The following is a 9,397-nucleotide window of genomic DNA, read 5'->3' on the forward strand; positions in this document are numbered from 1 at the left end:
CAGCATGACATTTCATCAAACACATTGAGTGCATTTTCAAACTGTGAAATTTTTTGAATGAATTCATCAATAGACAACCCACATTATTCAGTTCTAGCATTAATTCACACTAAAACCCACAGTATAAACACAAAACGCATCAAAACAGATCATGGGTAGTACCTAGCAAGAGCACAAAAACGTGACTATGCTTGGTGAAATTGAAGAGAATGAAAAGTAGAACTTACCTTGAAGAGGAATTAGCAAAGAGAGGAAGAGAATTGTGAGTTAAAATGCAGAGAAATGAGTGAGTGAAGGTGCGCTCAAAACTGAGGAGGGGAGAATGTGAGCGAGGCGTGGACGAGAGCTTGGGGGAGAGAAATCTGAGCGAGTTTTGCCCCTGTCCCTCACTTAAGCGCGATTTCTCGCTCAAGCGACCGAATCTCACTTAAGCGAGATGAGCGTGAGAGAAATATTAAAAAGTCTCACGTAGGCGAGACTATGTCGCCCAAAACACCCTTGGTACAGGGCATTCTCGCCTAGGCGAGCCACTACTTGCTTAAGCGAGTATATCAGCAAAAATGGTTGGCTCAGGTTCTACATATCGCGCCCAGGCGAGACATGTTTAGCTTGGCCGAGATTTTGTGCAGTTTTGGAACACTCTGATTTTGCCACTTTTCTATTTTTGGTTCAATTTTCACTCACTCAATTCATGATCTTTCAGTTCAAATAACTCAGAAACACACATCAAACCATACTTCAATCAATGCTCTATCATTCCAAAAGGTTTCACATAAAAAAAACTCAAAATCAAGCTATCAAACTCAAATTTCACAATTTGGCCAAAACAAGGTAATTTTTAGCATTTGATGATCTCAATTCTGGCACCAAAACTCATACCCATGCTTAAAATACCAGTTTTGTTTGAAAACACCAAAAGTGCATGGTTTGCCTTATTGAGATGATTGGATGCTAAAAATTCACCTTTTTACACACAAACATAGAACTATAAACACAAACACATAATTACGTACACGAACACATTGTTGGCAAAAGCAATATAAGTCTAAATGCTGAAGCAAGATTTTGATGATAATAAAAGAAGCCATGAAAGCCATCTGGAAGTAAATATGAAGACCATGTGTTGTTGCATTTAAAGCTATCTTGTAAAATGTAATTAGATTAGTTAGAATCAGTATTGTACAAGAAAATTTTGGTATTTCTCGAAAAATCAAAGTGATAATCGATTATCCTGAGCTGAACCATTTTTTTCAAGAAAGCACTGGAATAATCGATTATCATCTCTGATAATCGATTATCTGCTAAAAAAATTGTTTTTCATAAACCACCCTGGAATAATCGATTATCACTAGTGATAATCGATTATCCTGGTCAGTTCGGCGCGACTGTTCAGCTTTTGACCTAATTTTTGGAACCTCTATTTAAGGAACCTCAGAGTTACTTCTTACTTACCTTTTTGAGAAGCTAGAGTGCTAGTGCTGTGATTGCAAGAGAGTTCTTTGAGTGTTCTCAATAGAAGCTTTGAAAAACCTAGTGTGGGTAGAGCGATAACTTTTCCTGAGAGGTGTTCTAGGAGATTGAGTGCTGCTGCTGTTGCTAGGAAAGCTAAGGTCAAGGTTCTCTATGTGATTCAGAGAAAGGTGTTCATCTCTTGTGTGATTCAAGAGAGGTGTTTTCTTTCCTTACACTCTTAATATCTGATTGTAAATCTATTACTTGTTAGTGATTTAGTTAATCTCGTTTTTGAGAGATTAACAACTGGACGTAGGGTCTTTTGATCCGAACCAGTATAAATACTTGTGTTCAATCTTCTTCTCTATCTCTATTTCATCTATTATTGTGTTTAAAGAAATTAATTATTGATTTAACTGTTTGGAAAAATTTTAAAGTATTAATTTTATTACTTAAAACCAATTCACCCCCCTCTTGGTTTTTGTTCATACGCTCAAACATTCCGTTGCGCGATACCAACACACATTTAATCACACAAGATGAAATTAAAGTGCAAGAACATAATTAAAAACACTGGGTTGCCTCCTAGGAAGCGCTTGTTTAACGTCACGAGCCTGACGCCTGTTTCATTAAGGTTCATCTAGTTGAATGATTGTGGCGAGCCTATCAATTTCACAACCAAGATAGGGCTTCAACCTTTGCCCGTTTACAACCCAGCTTCTTTTAGATTCAGGATCCTCTAGCTCAATGGCTCCATAGGGTTTCACATTTTTGACAAGAAATGGTCCTGACCACTTTGATTTTAGCTTTCTAGGGAATAATCTCAACCTGGAGTTGAACAATAGCACTGATTGGCCTGGATAAAATTCTCTTTTGAGAATTTTCTTGTCATGATAAGCGTTCATCTTTTCCTTGTAGAGCTTAGAGGATTCATAAGCGTTGAGTCTCATTTCCTCCAATTCTTGCAGCTGTAATTTTCTCTTTTCTCCTGCTGCCTTTGGATCAAAATTCAAAAATTTCAAGGCCCATAATGCCTTGTGTTCCAGTTCAACCGGTAAGTGACATGACTTACCATATACCAGCTGGAATGGGGATAAACCTGTGGGAGACTTATAAGCAGTTTTGTAGGCCCAGAGTGCGTCATCCAACTTCATTGACCAATCTTTTCTTGAAGATGCCACTATCTTCTCTAGAATACGCTTGATTTCCCTATTTGACACCTTCGCTTGTCCATTGGTTTGTGGATGATAAGGTGATGCAATTTTATGCCACACTCCATAATATTCCAAACATTTCTGAAGTTGAGCATTGCAAAAGTGTGAACCACCATCACTAATCAACACTCTCGGAGTACCAAACCTGCAAAAGATGTTCCGCTTGAGAAATTTGATTACAGTTTTGGCATCGGCCTTAGGAGCTGCTACTGCTTCAACCCACTTTATCACATAATCAATTGCCACCAAAATGTATTCATTTGAGAAAGAAGATGGCAGTGGTCCCACAAAGTCGATTCCCCAACAATCAAAGGCCTCAACCTCTAAAATGATATTCAGTGGCATCTCATGTCTTTTTGAGATTCCCCCTATTCTCTGACAGCTATTGCAGTGTTGCACATATTTGTGTGCATCTTTGAATAAGGTGGGCCAGTAAAATCCAGATTTGAGGACTTTTGCAGCTGTCCTCTCTCCATTAAAATGCCCTCCATATGGAGAACTATAACAGTGCCACAGAATGCTCTTTGCCTCATCATTGGATACACACCTTCTCAACAGTTGATCAACTCCAATTTTGAACAAATGAGGATCATCCCACACATATTGGTGTGTATCTCTCAGGAATTTCTTCTTCTGGTGCCAATTAAAATCTTCAGTTATGACCCCTACAGCTTTGAAATTGGCCATGTCAGCAAACCATGGCCTTTCTTGCACCATCATCAATTTTTCATCAGGAAACTTTTCCTGCACCTCTGATTGAGTGTTGGTCACCTCAGTATTCACCAATCTGGACAAATGATCAGCTACAAAGTTTTCACTTCCCTTTTTGTCCTTGATCACCAAATCAAATTCCTGCAACAATAAGAACCATGTAATTAGTCTTGGTTTTGAATCAGATTTGATTAACAAGTATTTAATTGCAGCATGATCAGTATATACAGTGACAGATCAACCAATCAAATATGCTCTAAATTTTTCCAATGCATAAAATATAGCTAGCAATTCCTTTTCAGTTGTTGCATAATTAATTTGAGCTTCATTAAGGACTTTGCTAGCATAGTGTATAGCATGGAAAACTTTGGATTTTCTTTGTCCTAAAACTGCTCCTATGGCATAGTCGCTTGCATCACACATTAACTCAAAACCTAAATTCCAATCAGGAGCAATTATCACAGGATCTGAAACCAATTTCTGTTTTAACAATTCAAATGCATGCAAACATTCAACATCAAAATTAAAAGGTGTATCCTTGTTGAGCAGATTGCTGAGTGGTTTGGCAATTTTGGAGAAATCTTTGATGAATCGTCTGTAGAACCCAGCATGGCCTAGAAAACTCCTGTACCCTTCACATTTTTGGGTGGTGGCAACTTTTCAATGATCTCCATTTTAGCTTTGTCGACTTCAATACCTTTAGCAGAGATTTTATGGCCCAGCACCACACCTTCAGTTACCATAAAATGGCACTTTTCCCAATTCAAAACCAGATTGGTATCAACACACCGCTTTAGTACGGTATTTAAGTTTTCCAGGCATTGATCGAATGAAGCACCAAATATAGAGAAGTCATCCATAAAGACTTTTATGCATTTTTCCACCAAGTCAGAGAAAATTGCAAGCATGCATCGTTGAAAGGTTGCTGGTGCATTACACAATCCAAACGGCATTTTCCTGTAAGCAAACACACCAAATGGACAAGTAAAAGTAGTTTTTTCTTGATCTTCTGGATATACTACAATTTGATTATAACCAGAATATCCATCCAAAAAACAATAGAATGCTTGCCCTGCTAACCTTTCTAGCATTTGATCCATGAAAGCCAAAGGAAAATGATCTTTCCTAGTGGCCTGATTTAATTTTCTATAATCTATGCACATTCTCCAACCTATGACTGTTCTAGTAGGAATTAATTCATTTTTATCATTACAAATAACAATCATACCTTCCCTTTTTTGGAACTACCTGGATCTGGCTGACCCAGGCACTGTCGGAGATTGGATAAATCATACTTGCATCAAGTAACTTCATTACTTCTTTCTTGAACACCTCTTTCATGGTTGGATTCAATCGCCGCTGAGGCTATGCTACAGGCTTGTAATCTTGCTCCATATGAATTTTGTGCATACAGTAGGATGGACTAATTCCTTTGAGATCAGATAAAGTCTAACCTATTGCACCCTTATTGGCTTTAAGAACTAAAATCAACTTTTCCTCTTCAGAAGCCGTTAAAGCACTACTGATCACCACTGGTTTGTTACCTCCATCTGCAAGAAAAACATATTTTAAATGAGGAGGTAATACCTTTAGCTCTAGCTTCTGACTTTCAGTTCTATTTTCTTGTTGCAATTTGTCAAGTTGTATATCATTTGATGCAATTTCTTTTGCTGAATTCATATGTGTTAGGTATTCATCAACTTTCTTTTCTTCATCATCCTCCAGATCATCACAAGCACCAATCAAAGCTTTTTTAATGGGCTTGCCTTTGTCAATTGCTTCCTGGATGACAGAAAAATTTCATCTATCACATCCATCTTGAAGCATTGTTGCTTGTCCTTTGGGTCCTGCATTGCTTCAAAGACATTAAAGTTGACTTCATCATCTTGCACCCTAACCTTCAATTTGCCATCATCAACGTCAATAATGACCTTGGCCGTCTTCATGAAAGGTCTTCCCAGTATTAAAGGAACTTCAGTGTCTTCCTCAATATCCATTACCACAAAATCAACTGGGAACATGAATTTGTCAACCTTAACCAAGACATCCTCTGCCACACCATAGGGATACTTCATGGATCTATCAACTAGTTGTAATGCCATCCGTGTAGGCCTTACTTCCAGATCTCCTATTCTTCGTAGCATAGACAAAGGCATCAAATTTATACTAGCACCCAGATCAAACATTGTTTTTCCCACTGGTAATGTTCTTATTGTAACTGGAATTGTGAAGCTCCCAAGGTCTTTGGATTTCTGAGGTAATGATTTCTGAATTATAGCACTGCACCCTGCTTCAAGCTCTACTGTCTCTTCAGAGAATCTTCTCTTTTTTGTTAGGAGCTCTTTCATGAATTTTGCATATGTCGGCATCTGCTCCATCGCCTCCACAAAAGGAATATTAATCTACTATCGCTTAAAAATGTCCATGAATCTTGCAAACTGCCTTTCCTTGTCTTTTTTGGAGGGATTTTGAGGGTATGGTAGGCTCTTCAACTGAGGTACCTGTTTCTCACCCTTCTCCCTCTTTTTCTCCTCACTTATATTTTTTTCTTCTTTTTCTTCTCTTTTATTTTGTTCTTCCTCTCCCTCACACTCATTTTTTTCATTCTCTCTTTCTTTTTCCTCCAACACCTCTTCCTCTACAGCCAGGTTGTATCCAATCCCTCTTCCCACAACTTTACCACTTCTAGTGGTAATAGATTTACAATGCTCCTTGGGATTAGTCTGTGTGTTGGCTGAAAATTGACCTGCCTGCTGATCTGATAATTGTTTGGCCAATTGTCCAACCTTGGTTTCAAGATTCTTGATTGAAGCTTCTGTATTTTTCTGATTGGTCAAAGAAGCTTGCATAAACTTTTCTAGAGTATCCTCCAGTTTAGTTGTTCTGTCATGCACCGAAGGATAATGTTGTTGCTGCTGTTGATAAGGAGGTTGTCTGTTTGAAGGACCAACATCTTGCTTCCACCCAAAATTCTGATTTGGATTGTTTCTCCACCCCTGTGAAAAGTTATTATTGTTGGAGAAATTTCCTGGTCTTCCTTGGTTACTCACATATTGAACTTCTCCTTGCGAGCTACTCTGATAAGAACAATGACCATTTGGATAATCGCCTCCACAAAAGTCACATCTCATGGGTTATTGACTGGGAGAAGATTGCACAACTTGCAACTGCTCGGGTAATTTAGACATCTGCTTCGTCAGTGCTTTAATCTGTTTGGTCAGAATTTTATTCTGAGCTAAGATTGCATCTGTAGTGCTAAGATCAAGCACTCCTTTCCTCTGAACAGTTTGCCTATTATGCTAAGCTTGATGATATGTGGATGTTAATGCCTCAATGATTCTTGTTGCTTGCTCCGCATTTACACTCATCATTGTTCCACTTGCTGCTGCATCTAATATCATCTTGGTGTCAGGCCTCAGACCATTACAAAATATGTTCAGTTGAGCAATATCTTCAAATCCGTGATTTGGGCATTTCCTCAATAAGGAATTGAACCACTCCCAAGTTTCACAAAATGGCTCATCTGGTCCTTGCCTAAACATTGAAATATCAGCTTTGGCTTTGATGTAGCGAGATGGTGGAAAGAATCTGTTCAAGAATTTCTCCTCAACATCCTTCCAGCTGTTCAAACTCTAGTTTGGATGTGACTTAAGCCATTCCTTTGATTTACCTACCAAAGAAAAAGGAAACAAACGCATGTATACATGCTCAAGATCTCCTTCTTGAAAGCCCATGGTTCCTATCAATTCGTAGAATGTAGAGAGATGAGTATATGGATCTTCATTATCCATTCCAGTGAATTGATGAGAATTGATTAAGCTGAGGAAAGCTGCCTTCATCTCCAAAGTTTTGGTGGTGGGTGGTATTGCTATGCTAGAAAAATATCTTGGCCCTTGCTGCATAGCATAGTCTCTAAGTGTCTTTCTGGTTGGAGCTTGTCTTTGATTCTCCATGTTTTCTGATTGAGATGTGATGGAAGTACTGGAAGATTCTTCCATTGTCTTTCTTTGCTTCTTCTTGTTTTTGCCTCTGTTCCTTCTAGCTGTCTTTTCTATCTCCGGGTCAAATGCTAATCGATCCTCAGGAACCTGACCTCTTAAGAGCATAAATCAAAATAGCTCAAGCAAGGATTAGTACAAAGGAGAAAATTGAATTAACTATCTAATTAAGAAACTATACACAAAGCTAGATGAGATAACTAAAAATTTCAGAAGAACACCGTTCCCCAGCAATGGCGCCAAAAATACTTGTTGATCTCTTGGCAAGCGTACCAAAAGTCAACTATAGTATAATGATTTTTAAGTAGAACGAATTCAGTGAAAATTAATAATTATCTCGATCAGCATATATATACAGAAATTTTAATTTGATAGATCATTGATGTTTAAACTAATTTGCATAAACAAATATAGTAAAAGCAGAAAATTAGATAAAAATTCAGTAAAAGAAACTGGGATTGAATTTCATCTATCTCCCTTGTCTGTAATCTGGATGAATAAATATATAACATCTGAAAATACCAATATTGTTGCACACTAAAAAATCATTTATATTGATCCCTCCCGTATAAAATTCGTAAGATTAGTTCCCTGAATATTGATTCCTCACATATTCAATAAACTACCTAGCATTACGGTCGAGTGTTAAAAGCAATTGATATATTAAGATATATTCATAGCATCACAGTATATCAAGTATCATTGTTCAAATAAGATTTTCAGAAATACTTTCCAGTCAGATCTAAAAATCAAAATCAAGACATCTATTGATCAGATAGAATCAAGCATTAAAAACAGAACAATAATACCAATATTGAGTAAAACACAAATGCTATATATAAATATCACCATATTACATCCAAGTTTGAGTAGATTACATTCAATCCCAAAGGAGAAGATTAACCACTCATGGTAGCCAACAAAATCCTAAGAACTAAAGAAGTAGAAGAAGAAATATGATTTGTGTTTGCTCGTGGTCACAGCTCTGCAGCAAGGATCAGTTCTTGATGGACGTCCTTGGAGTAGGAGAGGGAGGAAATCCATGGAGAATGATGAGGAGAAGATGAAGTGTAGCGGAATTTGGAGAATTAGAGAAAGGTTGCTCTCGGAAATGGAGAATTTGGTGAAGATGAAGAGTAGAAGTGGAGCTATGGTATGGAAGGTGGCTAGAGGAGATGAAGGAGAAATTTAGCCATGTGTGCTCTCAAATTAATAGAAGTGTGGAGTGATCTCAAACACTAGCATCTATTTGCAATTCAAGAGTAACCATTACAATATTTGAGTGGCTCTATTTATAGGCACATGGCCGACCAAATAAAGAGAAAATGCAACAAAGATGAAATGAAAATGTAGCTTGGAGAAGAAGCTTGATTGTAGACCATGTGATGTAGTAGATGAGTCTAGATGGTGCCAAGTGGCGTATCACACTCTCCTTGCCCAAGTCACACGCACCATGCTTCCATCACATGCTCCTTGCTTAGTTCATGCTTTACTTGCATCCAAAAGGAGAGCCACTTTAGTAACTCTCGGCCAAAGGTAGCACATTGGGTTCAGCCTAAATGATCCCAACAAGTGTTCTAGCTTTTATTGAAAGTAAAGCCTAAACAATGGCCCAATTTAAATCTAGACTACTTCCTTCATGCATCATCTCATATTTTAGAGATTTTTTTAGCCCATATAAATAATGTAAAAAGCCCATGATTGACTTGATCATCTTGTGAGAGGCCCATGTGAATCTTTCTCATCATGCTTCTAGTGATTGGGCCTTGATGTGGGCTTGGGCTTGTTGATGCACTTGAGCTTGGGCTTGTTGAGGTCACATAAGTTCTTCTCCAAAATCTCCAGCTGATTTTCACTTTCTGATTCACGGAGTATTTATACTCCACGAAGGTCTCGCTCAAGCTACCTGAGTCTCGCTTGAGCGAGACAACATTCTTCATGCTAAAGAAAGCCTCTCGCTTGGGCGAGATGTGCTGAAGCCAATATCTCGCTTAGGCGAGCAAGAGTACTTCGAGCTGAAGA

The 9,397-nt window shown here is 38.1% G+C and overlaps 1 non-coding gene across 1 annotated transcript; it reads left to right on the forward strand.

Annotated features, from left to right (window-relative positions):
- Positions 1 to 6,833: 6,833 nt before the first annotated feature.
- Positions 6,834 to 6,940, forward strand: LOC114164919 (small nucleolar RNA R71). Its single transcript, XR_003599654.2, has one exon. It is a non-coding gene; the product is annotated as a small nucleolar RNA R71 (small nucleolar RNA).
- Positions 6,941 to 9,397: the final 2,457 nt, after the last annotated feature.

This window comes from Vigna unguiculata, chromosome 9 (assembly GCF_037176805.1).
Source record: "Vigna unguiculata cultivar grain cowpea cultivar isolate G323 ecotype 2 chromosome 9, ASM3717680v1, whole genome shotgun sequence".
Taxonomy (NCBI): Eukaryota; Viridiplantae; Streptophyta; class Magnoliopsida; order Fabales; family Fabaceae; genus Vigna; species Vigna unguiculata.